Source organism: Schistocerca serialis, chromosome 1 (assembly GCF_023864345.2).
Source record: "Schistocerca serialis cubense isolate TAMUIC-IGC-003099 chromosome 1, iqSchSeri2.2, whole genome shotgun sequence".
Lineage (NCBI taxonomy): Eukaryota > Metazoa > Arthropoda > Insecta > Orthoptera > Acrididae > Schistocerca > Schistocerca serialis.
The window spans coordinates 148,898,473-148,915,629 of NC_064638.1; the positions used below are offsets into that span (position 1 = coordinate 148,898,473).

General features: G+C 42.1%; 1 protein-coding gene across 1 annotated transcript in view; it reads left to right on the forward strand.

Annotated features, from left to right (window-relative positions):
* Window positions 1-17,157, forward strand: part of LOC126457311 (helix-loop-helix protein delilah-like) — a 170,813-nt gene that overhangs the window by 18,419 nt on the left and 135,237 nt on the right. The gene's annotated exons all lie outside the window — the stretch shown is intronic.

Sequence of the window (17,157 nt, forward strand, 5' to 3'; positions counted from 1 at the left end):
CTGTCTGTGATGCAGCGTCAAGGGTAACAGCAGCTACGGTCTTCGAGCTGATTGTCCATGCTGCTGGTAACGTCGTCGAACTGTTCGTGCAGATGGTTGTTGTCTTGCAAACGTCCCCATCTGTTGACTCAGGGATCGAGACGTGGCTGCTTGATCCGTTACAGCCATGCGGATAAGATGCCTGTCATCTCGACTGCTAGTAATACGAGGCCGTTGGGATCCGGCACGGCGTTCCGTATTACCCTCCTGAACCCACTGATTCCATATTCTGCTAACAGTCATTGCATCTCGAATAACGCGAGCAGCAATGTCGCGATACGATAAACCGCAATCGCGATAGGCTACAATCTGACCTTTATCAAAGTCGGAAACGTGATGGTACGCATTTCTCCTCCTTACACGAGGCATATCAACAACGTTTCACCAGGCAACGCCGGTCAACTGCTGTTTGTGTATGAGAAATTGGTTGGAAACTTCCGCACGTCAGCACGTTGTAGGTGTCGCCACCGGCGTCAACCTTGTGTGAATGCTCTGAAAAGTTAATCATTTGCAAATCAGAGCATCTTCTTCCTGTCGGTTAAATGTCACGTCTGTAGCATGTCATCTTCGTGGTGTAGTAATATTAATGGCCAGTAGTTTACCTCCAATCTATTCTGACCAATAAAGGTTGTTCAACAGATAACTTAAGACACCCGTTCTAAAACTTTTTTACTTTGCTTGTTACACCTTTGGTCCCTCAATATTTTCAGTCTACCCTCCATATCCTTCTCTGTCTTCTTCTAACCTTTCACTCGCTAGGTAAGTACTTGCAGTATACAAAACACGCTCTACAACCCACGAGGGCAACTGGAAAGGTAAGGTCCGATCCGGTGCGTAATGGAAAACACAATGAAAATCCGATGAAGCTTCGCACCGATGTGATTGACAGTGTTTCCAATATGGCCGTCGATCGTGTCACGCCGCTCTTTTCAGTTCTGAGCCCTGAGACAACACGTGAAGATGCCTAGATAGATATCGTCTCCCACGAAGTTTGAGGGCCTGGTGAAAGATTTGGCGACCGAGCGAGATGGCGCAGTGCTTAGCACACTGGCCGCGCATTCCGTAGGATGGCGCTTCGAACCCATGTCCGGCCATCCTGATTCAGGTTTTTCTTGATTTCCCTAAATCGCTTTAGGTTTAGGCAAACGCCCGCATCGCCAATGGGACCGTAGACCGCGTTGTTTGTCCCCCCCCCCCCCCCCCCGCCCCCAAAATCAACAAGCCAACAGATTTGGCCTGATGTCATACACCCCACATAACGCACCCGTCATGCGTCATGACAGTTCTCGGGCGCACGCTGTAGCGACGAAGAAGACGCTCCTGCAGAGTTTTCGATGGAAGTGTTTGATCATCCCCTTACAGCCGCGACTTGGCTCCTTCTGATGTTCACATCTATCGTTGACTATGAAGACATCATTTCGGCACACACAACTAACTGTCGGGTGGAAAACGCAGGCGGCTGCCTTCTATGATGGTTGGCATTGAAATATTGGTTCCACGCTAAGACATATGATTAAGTCGGAGCGGTGACTACGTAGACAACAAGATGGAAGGTGCAGGAGCTAACTGTTACAAATAAAGCTTTTTTGATGTTCGCTTTGGTTTCCCTTTCGCGACCGATCGGGCCTTGCTTCCCGAGTAGCCCTAGTATTTCATGCCCCTTAAGGTAGACAGCCGAACTTCATCATTTGCGCCGGCCGGTGTGGCCCAGCGGTTCTAGGCGCTTCAGTCTGGAATCACGCAACCGCTACGGTCGCAGGTTCGAATCCTGCCTCGGGCATGGATGTGTGTGATGTCCTGAAGTTAGTTAGGTTTAAGTAGTTCTAAGTTCTAAGGCACTGATGACCTCAGATGTTAAGTCCCTTAGTGCTCAGAGCCATTTGAGCCGTTTCATCATCTGCACTGGCAGCGTGTGATGTAAGGTTGGTTGCCCATGTTAAGATGCTTGAAATAAGCTCACCTGACAAAGAATTGTTCATTCCTTGAAAAATCGTTACAAGCGTCATCATTTAATACTGTGTAATTCCGGACCTGGACTTGATAACCGGCTGAATTCTATTACGAAGTGAGTCAAAAAGGCTGTGCTGCTATGTTGCCTTCATGTTAAGGTATGCTGCATCCATTTTACGCCAATCGCTAAGGCCTCGAATGCGCAATTCAACCTTGTGGTGGATATGCTGATGTCGGCGCTGTTCCAACATGTCCCTCAGATTTCCTGCGGGGTTGAAGTCGGTTGATTTGGTAGACGTATAGAGTTGTAATAGGATGGACCAGTGTTGAGAAAACCAGGCACGTATCATTCCAGCCAGATTACACGACAAATCAGTCAAATCTAAAGACCATAACTTCAACTAAATACCTAGGAATTACACTTACGAACAACTTAAATTGGAAGGAACACATAGAAAATATTATGGGGAAGGCTAACCAAAGACTGCATTTTATTGGCAGGACAATCAGAAAAAGTAACAGATCTACTAAGGAGACTGCCTACACTACGCTTGTGCGTCCTCTCTTGGAGTACTCCTGCGCGGAGTGGGATTCTTACCAGATAGGATTGACTGATTACGTCGAGAAAATTGAAAGATGCGCAACACGTTTTGTACTATTGCGAAATAGGGGAGAGAGTGTCACTGAAATCATACAGAATTTGGGGTGGTTGACATTAAAACAAAGGTGTTTTTCTTTGCGGCGGAATCTTCCCACGAAATTTAAATCACCAACTTTCTCCTACGAATGCGAAAATATTTTGTTGACGCCGACATACTTAGGGAGAAACGATCATCGTAATAAAATAAGTAAAATAAGAGGTCGCACGGAAGTATACAGGTGTTCCTTTCTCCACTCGCTGTACGACATTGGAATAATAGAGAATTATTGTGAAGGTGGTTTGATGAATCTTCTGCCAGGCGCTGAAGTGTGTTTTGCAGAGTATCCATGTAGATGTAGATTTTCCATCACCATGGACCGTATAATAAATTCTTGCGGTTGTCTTGACTCTCGACCAGTTCACCTGATACTGAACTACCAGACATAAGAAGTTTCTAATCGCTCTGTTTCTCTCGCCCCATTATCCATGTTCCTTATCCATTTAAAAAAGTGCCCCAAACACAGCTTCTCATTAACATGTTTCTCGTTCCTGTGTTTGTACACTGACGCAAAAAAATCTCAGCACCAAAATGTAATTAATGTTATGTAATGAAATTTTGGGAATACGTTTGTGTAGGTAACATATTTAAGTGATTGCAAGCTCGTAGGCTAATGTAAATGCTAGATATGCCACTGAAAATGTGTAAAGGTGGTACATTAATAACCGGCGTAACCACCAGAGTGTTGCATTTAAGCATTCAAACGTGCAAGAATTGTGTTGTACGGGTGCCGGAGGTCAGTTTGTGGGAAGGAGTTGCATGACTGTTGCCCTTGGTCGCTCAATGCAGGGACGGTTAAATCTGTTTGTGGATGACGCTGGAGTTGTCGTCCAATGATTTCCCATACATCTTCGACGGCAGACAGATCTGCTGATCGAGCAGGACAAGACAACCTGTTGACACTTTGTAGAGCATTTTGGGTTATAGCAGCGGTATGAGGGAGACCATTATCTTGCTGGAAAATACCCCTTGGAATGCTGTTCATGAATGGTAATACAACAGGTCGAATCGCCAGACTGACGTACAGATTCGCTGTCAGAGTGCTTCCTCTGTCATTCGAAATCGCACCCAGGACCATAAGTCGAGGTGTAGGTCTGGTGTGTCTAGCATGCAGACAGGTCCTGCAACATTCTGGCGGTTACGCCGGTTATTAATGTACCAGCTTTACACATTTGCAATAGCTTGTCTCGCACTTCCATTAGCCTAATGTCAATCTCTTAAATATGTTACCTAGACAAACGTAGTTCCAAAATTTCATTACACTATATTAATTATTTTTTGGTGCTAAGATTTTTTTTGCGTCAGTGTACAAACACAGAAACCAGAACCATATTAATGAGAGGCTGTGTTTGGAACACTTTTTTAAATGGATAAGGAACATATAGTGGGGAGAGAGAAATAGAGCGATTAGAAACTTTTTATGTCTGGTAGTTCAGTAAGAGGTGAACTGGTCGAGCAAGGAGTCAAGACAACCACAAGAATTTCTTATACAGTCCATGATGATGGAAAGTCTACGTCTACACCTAAATGGATACTCTGCAAGACACATTTAGTGCTTGGCATCGAACCACCTTCATAATAATTCTCTATTATTCCAATTTCGTACAGCGAGTGGAAAAACGAACACCTGCATACTTCCGTGCGACCTCTTATTTTACTTATTTTATTACGATGATCGTTTCTCCCTAAGTATGTCGGCGTCAACAAAACATTTTCGCATTCGTGGGAGAAAGTTGGTGATTTAAATTTCGTGAGAAGACTCTGCCGCCACGGAAAACACCATTGTTTCAATAACAATCACCCCAAATGATGTATGATTTCAGTGACACTCTCTGCCCTATTTCCCAACAATGCAAAACGTTTTGCCTATCTTTCAGCAGCACACGGCCATCACTGGCGACGAGACATAGTCAAATTTCGTCAGAGAACACAGCAGACATCCACCCTGACCTCCAATGAAACCTGATGTTGCAAATGTTGGTGGTTTATGGGCAGTGAAATGCTCGCAACAGGGCTTCTGGCTGGAGCTGTCCTCTAAGTAAGTGATTTTTAACAGTTGGTGGTGTGACAGTGTTCCCAACTGCTGTTCATATTGCTGCTGCAGACGCAACACGATGCGCCAGAGTCATACGCCGAACGCCATGGTTTTCCCTCTCAGTGGTTCCACGTGGCCATTCGGAGCCCGATCTTCTTGCGACGGTACATTTCCGTGACCACCACTTCCAGGAGTCAAGTACAGTGGTCACATTCCTGCTAAGTCTTTCAGCAATAGCGCAGAAGGAACATCCAGCTTCTCGTAGCTCTATTACACGACTTAGTTCAAACTAGGCGGAATGTTGGTAATGGCGTCTTTTTCCTTTTAAAGGCATTCTTAACTATCATCAACTTGCTACGTCCAATCTCAAAGGTAAATAACTTCATGACCGTTAAAACGTTTACTTGAAGCGAGCTTGATTTCTATACTCATAGTGACGCTGCTAGCTCCACTTTTAGGTGTCTGGAGAGAAATATTTATAGACATAATCTTCCATGTGCAGAAACACGCGTACCAACTTTCGTTTATGTCGCACAACTTTTTGTGGTCTTGCGATTTCTTCTCCGGTAGTGCATTTATGGATGTTAGTAGCTGTTTCTTTTTACTTCGTACGACTGTGTGACATACCCGCAGCATTCTAATCTACTCTACTTCCGACGCAGGGAGACACATTTCTGATCCTAGTATCATTTGAAAGAAACATTTCGCGTCACTTGTGCAATACCTCTTTCACAGATGCTGTGGCAGTTTTCTTCCTCAACCATGTTCTCCTCATTGCTCTTTATCTTGTGACCGGATATGAAAATTTGAAACATGACCACTCAAATAATATTGTTTCTCAGAAGTCCAGAATACAGAGAAACCAAATCGAATTTCTTAGTACCGTTGCCTAGGGGAGACCAATAGAAAGTTGATAGATTCACAAGGAGAATTTCGTTCCTCTTTTATGTTAGACTTTCCCTTGTCCATGTATATGTAGTGTGACTTCGGTGTATGTACTGTGTATTGTTGTCACTGTAACGTGAAAATTGTATTATAGTGTTTAGGGCGTTAATTATCTTGGGAGAGAGTGCAATCAAATATTGGCTTGTTTACAACAGACGCTACACAATCAATATTGCCACTTCTTCTCAGTTCTTTATAAAATGCGGATAGGGTTTAACCACAGTCGTACAATCATTGTACAAGAATTGTTGACCATCAGTTCTTCTCTCCTTCCCACAGACATTGTCCACCACCGAGATTCGAACACACCCCCTTAGATCGAGTACCACCGCACTGGCATCGTCGGTTTTGAGTGCTGGAGTAGAATGTTTTCACGATTTTAACAACCTAAAGTAAGTGACATGCTTTCTTGGCTGCCATCAGCAGCGTAATTCATTCACAGACTATTTAAGTTTCGTCTGACATACCTATATAACAGTTCGGTGTGTATCCGAATCCAGCTCTATTCAATATGGAAGTATTTACTGAGAATAAACGAACTTTTTCAGATCCAGCATTTTGTGCGTTCACTAATAGACTCATCTCACCATCTTGATCTCTTAGAACGAGGAAAATTTAGTAATGGTGCCATTCAGTTATCAAGTACGTACATTTTCATTGCATAGATTGGCTGATTACTGATTAGTCTTACAAGTAAATTTGACGCACTAAACGGACATCTTGCAAGCAAAATGTCTAAATAAACATATTTTGAATTGCTGAATACGATAAAAAAGGAAAATCGCATCCTAAATTTAAAATGGATCTGAACTAAATTTTCAACAGCACTTATAGTAAAAATAATAATGTGAAATAAATGTAACATTCCTTCAGGCTTATTTTTAGCATTTGAAACACCTTCCTCAACTTTTTACCGAGAAAACTTCTTACCAACAATCAGATCCGATCATCATTTTCGGATATTTCTGATGTAGAACATTTCAAAGAGGCAAAAAAAAAAAGCTTTCGTCTGTCACTACAATGGCTGACTACTCTTGTACTTCCGTAAATCGAAACTAGTACTGTGAATAAAATACAGTAGATATAGTAAGCCGCGCGAGGTTGCCGCGAGGTCTGAGGTGCCTTGTCACGGTCCGTGCGCCCCCCCCCCCTCCCCCCTCCTCCGTCGGAGTTTCGAGTCCTCCCTCGATCATGGGTGTGTGTGTTGTCCATAGCGTGAGTTTGTTAGATTAAGTAGTGTGTTTGCTTAGGGACCGATGACCTCAGCAGTTTGGTCCCATACGACCTTACCACAAATTTCCATAATGTACAAATTAGCGAGATATCGGTTAGAGACATGGGTAACAGATGTTGAACGTAATTCTCGAGCAAACATTACAGCCATTCTCTCGTTACGAAGTGTCTCCTTTCTTCATTGTTCCAGTACATTCCCAGTTCCTGGCAGCACGTGGGGTTTATCTTCCTTCTTCACCTGCTGATGGAGACGAAAAAGAAATGGTTCGAGAAGCGATATATGACCAAAGAATGAAACGACGACGGTATACTACGCTGAATTACCATTACTACTGAAAAAGGAGTTCATTATTTTGTCGTTATGATATGATAGTGTAGGAATCCACGCTTCCTTAGGGAGGCTACTGAGTGGCCCGCTTCGTGATTCTGAACTGGTTTATCCACATTTGGTGCACTGCTCCATGTGTACTATTTGTTAGTCAACAAGTAAAAAGTTTTCCATGTTTTCATTATGATGTTACGGTGTAGTTTCTGAAACTGAGAAGACCAATGCACGATAATTGTTCTGTTAGTTTTGAGCGGCTGAATGCACGTAATTAATAGTGTTGTAGATTTCCAATCTAGCGCAACTTTCTAAACGACACAATGAAAGGTGCAGAAATGCCCGTAAAATTATTATTTTCTACATCCTGCGAGTGACAAATCGAGGGAATGAATCTACGACGTAAATGGAAAACGTGCGATTGTAGAAGCAGACCCCACGAACTGAATTACGCACGTACATAAAACTGCTCAGTCGTACCTGTACTATACGACCTGTGTTATAAACACTTGTAATACAGTACGGTGAACGTCAGACATCACAGAATATAACCCGCACGATATGCCGTAAATGTTAGTCGTTCGTAGGTAACCAATAAGCAATAAATAATCTCTCTCGTTTCGCATGCGTGTTTGAAAACATTAATAGGTATTGTAGCCCATAAGGAAGTGTCCCAGGAGATAATCAGAGAAATGATCTCCCTCTTAACTAAATGCTGCTATATCGAACAATCATGTAAAAGCTGAAATACTTAGTTAGTTAATTAATTAGTTATGGCTGCATGGTCCATGGAACATTTTGTTCTGTAGGTCGTAGTGATGTGGAACGAATCATTTTACATTCAAATCGCACATTAACTTGTACATACTACACTCTGAAATTTCTATTTTTTTATATTTTCATTACAAAAAGAAAAAGAAATATATAGCTGCCACTTAGTAACTCCTACCAATCACCTTTTACACATTACGGTAATAGAAATTCTTCTACAGAACAAGAGGAGTTGTTTAGAAGAATTTTCCATAGTTTGTTGTCAAATTTTACTTCCCTGTCTGTCAGACTTTATATATCACTGGGTAAGTGATCACAGCTTTTTATGCAGCGTTATGCACCTCTTTTTGCGCTAAAGACAACCTTAATGTGGAACAATGAATGTCATGTTTTCTTCCTCTATTGTTATTATGTTCATCATTGTTCCTTTTCAATTGTAGTGAATTATTTTCAACGAACTTAATGAGGGAATAAATATACTGTGAAGCAGTAGCCAGAACGCCCAGTTCCTTAAACAGAAGTCTACAAGATGATCGTTGGTGAGCACCACATATTATTCTTACAGCACGTTTTAGCGCATTGAAGACTTACTATCTTAAAGATGAGTTACCCTAGAACATTATTCCAGATGACATTATTCAATGAATATATGTAAATTATGTCAGTTTACTGATTTGTCTCTCTCCAAGATCTGCAATGATTGTAAGCGCATATGTGGCTGAACTAAGTTGCTTTAGGAGCTACAAATTGTGTCTTTTTCCCGTTTAAATTCTTGTCGATATGAACCCCTAAGAATTGTGAAGTTTGCACCCTATTTATTATGTACTCACCATGTGATACGCTTATCGTTGGTCCTGACACCTAGATGTGCATAACTGAATATGTTGTGTCTTTTTGAAAATGAGGGTGAAAGCATTCGCAGGAAACCATCCAGGATACTTTTAAGAACTTCGTTTACCATTTAGTCTGTTTCTGTGTATATGCTTGTATTGAGATACTAGTATGATACAAAAAAGTCTATTTCTCCTTGTCGTATATAAGCTGGAAGATCGTTTACATATATGAGGAAAAGTCGTGGACCTAAGACTGAAATTTGGGAAACCCGTACAAAATTTCTCCCCAGTCACAATTATGTCTCTGGATTATATTGCTAAAATTACTAAGTACAACTTTATGCATTTTTTTGGTTAGATATGACATTATTCATTGGTCGGCTACACCATCAGTCCCATAAAACGTCAATTTATCTAGGAGAATACTGTGATTCACACAGTCAAATGACTTAGAGAGGAGGCAGAAAATACCAGCCGACGCTATTTTATTATTTAATTTTTGTAAAATATGGTGACTGAACATGTAAATGGCTTCACAGTAGAGCAATCCTCATGAAACCAAAACTGTGATTTGGTAAGGATATTATTGTTACTAATGTGAGATACTACTCAAGAATAAATCACCTGCTGCAAATTTACGAGAATGATGTCGGCAATGAAACAGGTGGGTAGCTTTTGCGAACTCTCTTTTCATATTTCTTCACGAGGGGATTAACAACGGAAATGGAAAAATGGCTTAAGTTAGTGATGTATTGCATACTTCGGATAAGACTGGGCTTATTACTTGGGAACAGATCTGTAGTACTCTATTGGAAACACCATCAAAAACAGATGAGCTTTTATTTTTGAGAGAATGTATAATTTTCTTAATTTCAGAAGGAGAAGCTGGTAATAGATTTGTATGACTTAATTTTATTACAGTTAAATTTTCAACATATTGCTATGATTTTTCTCTTGAATTGTTTGTCCCTATGCTTTTTACTGTATATTTGAAGTGATTACTAAATACATTTGCTAGCTGTGGCAATCATTTGCAGCCTTTCGATTTGGTTCAATAGTGATGTTGTCTTGTTCTGTGGCTAGCTGTTCTGTTCTAGTTTTACTACATTCCTTATGGCCTTAAGTCTGTTGTCGGGAGTACTGAATTGTGACATTATGTGCATGTTCCTTGACTTCTTTTTAATAACCTTTCATAGCAATTTTGGCTGTTTTTGTAGTATGCAACTACTTACTGCTTATCAATCAGAAAAAGAAAGTGCGAAGATCTATCGAAAACACACTGTCTTGGAAATGGAATATTGCCACAACGTTTGTTCGTATACAGGCAACATGTTTTATTGCGACAGCAGGTTGACTTGTTAGAAGAGCTTTAGCGAACGGAAAGCTAAGCCGTAGCCGATGAGTGTGCGAGTTTCTCTTATGCATCGTCGACATGAGGCTTTTGTCGACGACCATGTGCTCGGTGAGTCCTGCGAAAGCTTACAGCAGGCCAGCAGGAAGTGAAAGCGGATGAAACGCTGCCACCTCGCGCTTCGTCCAGAACACAACCACCGCAGTCCTCTGGCAGCTGTTCCTGGCGATTTCTGATATCGTTGACAACGCCTGCTAGAAGGAAGCTGTCACTGAGGACGAACCACAATTGTAGGCGAGAAATCACTCCGGCAACCAGGAGGGGCTCTGTGAGCCCACTGAAACTCCGTCTTTAACATACACTTTGTTCTCTGTTGCATGTACGTTTCCAGCACCTCCTGTAGAAATTTCTCACTGACGGAGGCCTAAAAAGGGTGCATCTTAATGATTTAGAAGATCAGTTCTGTAACTCATGTTACAATGGTCTCTTTATTCTCACCGACGGAGGCTAAAAAAGGGTGCATGTTAATGATTTCGAAGCTCAGTTCTGTAACTCGTGTTAAAATGCTCTCTTCATTTACATGCACCTACGCAATGCGTTTTGCATTCTAAGAGACGTAGAGTCCCTTATTTCATTTCGAAAATTGTATGAGTGCATCTTACTAGACAGGATACGCAAATTATCTCCTCCGAAGGAAATCATATTATTATGTTTAAATAATGTGGTAATGACTACAAGAGGATGACAGTGGAGAAGACAGGATGGATGATAAATGTTCAGACAGACAGTTATTTCCCTAATGAACATTTCACTCTTTCCTCTCTGAATATCTGTTTCGTCGCTCCTAGTGACTAAAATCCAGTTGGCTACTTTTCAGTATTTACCTACAGGGTGTACATCTTTGCTTCCGCCGTTTGCCGATATGTGGCGGCAACGGTCAGTAGCGGTCGAAAGAAACAGATCACAGACGTCAGGCACTAGGCTTGAACCTCCGTCAGCATAGCCTCATACAAACATTAGTCGATTTGTGTCCGCATCATAAAGTTGTCTTGATTGAAAATATCAGTTTACGAGCCTAACTCTAGTCATTTGCGGTAGGTGTTACAGTTTTGCTTCAAATTCTAAAGGTGGCAGGGGTAAAATACAGGGAGCGAAAGACTATTTCCAATTTGTACACAAACCATATTGCACTTATAAGAGTCGAGGGGCACGAAAGGGAAGCAGTGGTTGGGAAGGGAGTGAGACAGGGTTGTAGCCTCTCCCCGATGTTATCCAATCTGTATATTGAGCAAGCAGTAAAGGAAACAAAAGAAAAATTCGGAGTAAGTATTAAAATCTATGGAGAAGAAATAAAAACTTTGAGGTTCGCTGATGACATTGTAGTTCTCTCAGAGGCAGCAAAGGACTTGGAAGAGCAGTTGAACGGAATGGACAGTGTCTTGAAAGGAGGATATAAGATGAACATCAACAAAAGCAAAACAAGGATAATGGAATGTAGTCGAATTAAGTCGGCTGATGCTGAGGGAATTAGATTAGGAAATGAGACACTTAAAGTAGTAAAGGAGTTTTGCTATTTGGGGAGTAAAATAACTAATGATGGTCGAAGCAGAGAGGATATAAACTGTAAACTGGCAATGGCAAGGAAAGCGTTTCTGAAGAAGAGAAATTTGTTAACATCGAGTATAGATTTAAGTGTCAGGAAGTCATTTCTGAAAGTATTTGTATGGAGTGTAGCCATGTATGGAAGTGAAACATGGACGATAAATAGTTTGGACAAGAAGAGAATCGAAGCTTTCGAAATGTGGTGCTAGAGAAGAATGCTGAAGAATAGATGGGTAGATCACATAACTAATGAGGAGGTATTGAATAGGATTGGGGAGGAGTTTGTGGCACAACTTGACAAGAAGAAGGGACTGGTTGGTACGACATGTTTTGAGGCATCAAGGGATCACAAATTTAGTATCTGAGGGCAGCGTGGAGGGTAAAAATCGTAGAGAGAGACCAAGAGATGAATACACTAAGCAGATTCAGAAGAATGTAGGTTGCCGTAGGTACTGGGAGATGAATAAGCTTGCACAGGATAGAGTAGCATGGAGAGCTGCATCAGAACCGTCTCAGGACTGAAAACCACAACAACAACAATGAAGAAAACAGTGGCTGAGTCTCATAGAATGCTCTCTAGTACGTGTGGTAAGGAGGCTATTACTGAAAGCTGTCGTGAGTGGTTTCAACGCTTCAAGAACGGTGATTTTAACGTCGTAGACCAGCATAGTGGTGGAAGAAAGAAAGTTTTCGATGATGCGGAATTGGAGACATTGCTGAGTGAAGACACGATTAGTGAGAGTGACACAGCAAGCCATTTCAGAACGTCTCAAGGCTATGGTCATGATTCAGAAAGAAAAAACTTGGGTCCCCTGTGACCAGAAACCAAGATACGTTGAACAGCGTTTGTGTATTTGTGAACAGTTGATTCAGAGGCAAAAACGGATGGGATTTCTGCACCGAATTGTCACAGGGGACGAAAAATGGGTTCATTATTATAACCGTAAAGGCAAAAAAATAATGAAGATATCCCGGCCATGCTTCCACGTCGACGGCCAAACCGAATATTCACGGCTCCAAGATCATACTCTGCATTTTGTGGGACCAGCTCGGCGTCGTATACTGCGACGTGTTAAAACAAAGTGAAACAATCACAGGCGCTCGTTATCTAACGCAGTTAATGCGTTTGAGCACAGCATTAAAAGATAAACGGTCGCAATACAGCGAGAGGTACGATGAAAGTGATTTTGCAGCACGACAACGCTCGAGGTCAAAACGTACTTGGATACGTTAAAATGGGAGGTCGTATCCCACCCGCCGTATTCTCCAGACATTGCTCCCTCTGACTATCGCCTGTTTATATCAATGGCGCAAGGCCTTGCCCACCAACACTTCCGATCTCATGAAAGTCACAAATTTTATCGATTCCTGGATCCGTTCAAAATATGAACAATTATTTCGATGCGGAATTCGTACACTTCCCGAAAAATGGGAGAAAGTAGTGGCCAGCGATGGGAAATACTTTGAATTATACATGTGTAACCAGTTTGTTTCATTAAAGACTCAACTGTTGGGGAAAAAACGGCGGAAGCAATGTTGTACACCTTGTACAAGATAACAACCATCTGACCTCGACTGAACACCTTCGCCGGCCGAAGTGGCCGTGCGGTTAAAGGCGCTGCAGTCTGGAACCGCAAGACCGCTACGGTCGCAGGTTCGAATCCTGCCTCGGGCATAGATGTTTGTGATGTCCTTAGGTTAGTTAGGTTTAACTAGTTCTAAGTTCTAGGGGACTAATGACCTCAGCAGTTGAGTCCCATAGTGCTCAGAGCCATTTGAACCATTTTTTTTAACACCTTCCTGACAGGAAAAAACTGTGAATAGAGAGTTGCCCTGAATATTTGCATATAGCAGCCATCACACTGCTAACAAAGGCATCTGGAAAAGTCTTCAAATTCACGTTGGCATCTAGCCTACCAGTACCTGTAATAAACCTCCATATTCTGCAAGGGATCGGTGAACCAACACACTTAACGAGAAAATGTGTGACGTGACACGTACTGTATGTCGCCTGAGACTGACTGTTGTATGGAACTACCACTTTGCAGCAGAGTATGTGAACTATGAGGGTGTCCCCATGTGCTGTGAGAGAAATGTGACGTAATTACTGGTGCACGCGCGGCTGTAGAGTGTAAGTCTGAGTGAAGATTAATTAGAGTTAGCCGTAGTAGTTTCTTTGCTACATGCGGTCTCTGCGATAGGCGGATAGCATACGATACAAGAGACCCCAGTTCAATTTTGACTACTTTATTACTGAAGACCACAAATATTTTCAATGTGAATATCTACTCAGAACACTGTTTGTGTGTGTGTGGGAGAGAGTGTGTGTTCTGTATGCTTTATGCCTGTGCATGGGAAGACTTGTTCGAGAGACAGAGAATGAGTAATAAATATACACTAAAAGACAAATTTGGAAAAGGGGAAAAGGAATGAATGTGAAAATAAGTAAATGGTGCTGATTTTGTAATCATCAAACAGTATTTTGTGACAGTTAGACGGGCACTTACATGCAACTGACTGAAGTTTTCTGCTTTTAAGAATTTCTTACCGAACATAATTGGTGTAAAGAATACTGCAATAAACATTCTCTCTTTCAGAGGATTATATCCGCAATTCTTTTTTCATGTGAAAACCACTAAATATACATCAGAAAATTCAGAATCAATAATTTAGGTGATAATGTCCTTATACTGAGTGGCTACATTGGTTTAAAATTATTTTTCATTGGGACTGTTTTATTTCATGAGTCCAGTGCGCAGCGTGTAATCTGCATTTTTGATATCCCCCTCCACAATGCTATACTGACTGCTAAATCACTATTCAGTTTATCCGCTTATTTATCATAGTAAGTATCTGCAGAAGTAACACTAAGCGACCTTCCAACGAAACAGAACATGGAATTTTCCGGTACAACTCACAAAAGGGTGCTCGATGTATTTTCATGATGTATAGTATTCCCACATGTTCACATCTGCTACAGAGACAGTAGTTTAGCGTCAGCGGGTAATACTAAGCGACTAAGTGGAGTACGAATTCTAAACATAACATGCGCTAGAGGAGTAACTGTGTAGAAAAATCTCTGAAGATGTCTCATCATCTTCAGCACAAAAAATTGCGTCGCACTGGCATTCGAGGGGCTACGTGGTACGAGAGCTCACATTTAGCCTCCAGATTTTGGATGTAACGGTCGAAAAATGGGTCCTTCGTAAAGACTCCTCAACTCCTTGTCTTGGGTGATACTCTATTTGTATACCATATGTTACACTTGTCCCAAAAGAAGATGAGTGGACAATGAAAGTCTGTAACAGGTATAAATCGTGGCTGGTGTCAAATGAAACTTCTCTTAGTTCAGATGCTGCAGAGGCCGTCCTTAATAGGTTACTGCACCCTAGAAACTAACAAAGAGGTTGTGAATAAGTAAATCTTTGAGTTTAGCTTTGATGAGGGCTCGGAGTACGCAGTTGGAAACCCGCTTTGCCCCTGAGAAATAGATCAATCCTGAAGAGCTACCCTTATTACAAAAGGAGGCTTAGTCTTTAACACTCACCTAGAGTCGGCTTGTTTTAATCTGGCCAATAGCATGCATTTCAAAGTGAAAAATTTGCTCTTGTCGTCTTGGCCGGTGTCGGAGAGATCTGAACAGAATGGCACGTGTAAATCAGTTCTTGTCTTTTCATGCAATTTATAATACCGTACGAAACATGGATGTGCCCTATTTTCTTCTAGGCTATGTGTTTCACGGTTACTTTTAATCAGTAATGCACCTTCCAGTCTCATTCACACATTTTCAGTTCCCTCTCATTAGTATATCCTTCATTCCTTTCTCCTCTTTCTCCTTCCCTTTCTCCTACTCCTGTACACACGACTCATGAAAATCTTGTTATACTTTTACTGAACAATTTTCCTGTGACTGCATTGTATTCACGCGTGTTCTGCGTCACTGGGTTCAGTATTAGTACCAAATATTAAATCCAGGCCTACACCTTCTGAATTTTACTTCTTCGTAAATGAAAGGATTACTCGTTGCAGATTGCATTTTATGAAATTTATGAAGACAGTAAATTTGTCTGCAGGTCATACATATAGCGAATCAAGTAATAAATATAGATTTACTAGCAAAAAGCGCCGGTAATATGGTATCAGATACATTCTCCACTTACACTATGAGATCAAAAGTATCCGGAAACCTGTCTGAAAATGTCTTACAAGTTCATGGCGCCCTCCATCGGTAATGCTGGAATTGAATATGACGTTCGTCTACCCTAAGCCTTGATGACAGCTTCCACTCTACATACGTTCAGTCAGGTATTGGAAGGTTTCTTGCGGAATGGCACCCCATTCTTCACGGGGTGCTGCACTGAGGAGAGTTATCGATGTCGGTCGGTGAGGCCTGGCACGAAGTCGGCGTTCCAAAACATCCCAGATGTGTTCTATAGAATTCAGGTCAGGACTCTGTGCAGGCCAGTCCATTACAAGGATGTAACCACTACGCCAGAGGCTGTGCATTGTAAACAGGTGCTCGCCATCCCCGAATTGCTCTTGAGGAATGTGAAGCAATAAGGTGCTTAAAACATCAATGTATGCCTGTGCTGTGATAGTGCCACGCAAAACAACAAGGGGTGCAAGCCCCTACATGAAAAACGCGACGACACCATAACACCGCTCAAATGGCTCTGAGCACTATGGGACTTAACGTCTATGGTCATCAGTCCCCTAGAACCTAGAACTACTTAAACCTAACTAACCTAAGGACAGCACACAACACCCAGTCATCACGAGGCAGAGAAAATCCCTGACCCCGCCAGGAATCGAAGCGGAGAACCCGGGCGCATGAAGCGAGAACGCTACCGCATGACCACGAGCTGCTCCGTAACACCGCCTCCCACTTTTACTGTTGACTCTACAAACGCTGGCAGGTGAAGTTCACCGGGCATTCGCCATACCCTCACGCTGCCATCTGATCGCCACATTGTGTACCGTGCTTCGTCACTCCAGACAACGTTTTTCCACTGTTTAATCGTCAAATATTTAAGCTCCTTACACCAAGCGAGACGTCGTTAAGCATTTACCGGCGTGATGTGTGGCTTATGAGCAGCCGCTGGCCACGAAATCCTAGTTTTCTCACCTCCCGCCTAGCTGTCATTGTACTTGTAGTGGATCCTGACGCAGTTTGGAGTTCCTGTGTGAGTGCTTGGGACATTTACTGCACAAAATTGACGTTTGCAAGTCAGGCTCAAAGAATACCTTGATTTTTCGTGTCATCTAGTAGTCAGTGGTGTTTTCTTCGCTACAATAAAAATTATTCCGTAGTTACTGACGGAAGGCTTCAAAGATTGGACTACTTGGTGCCTGTGGGGCCTGAACATCACTATTTGAAA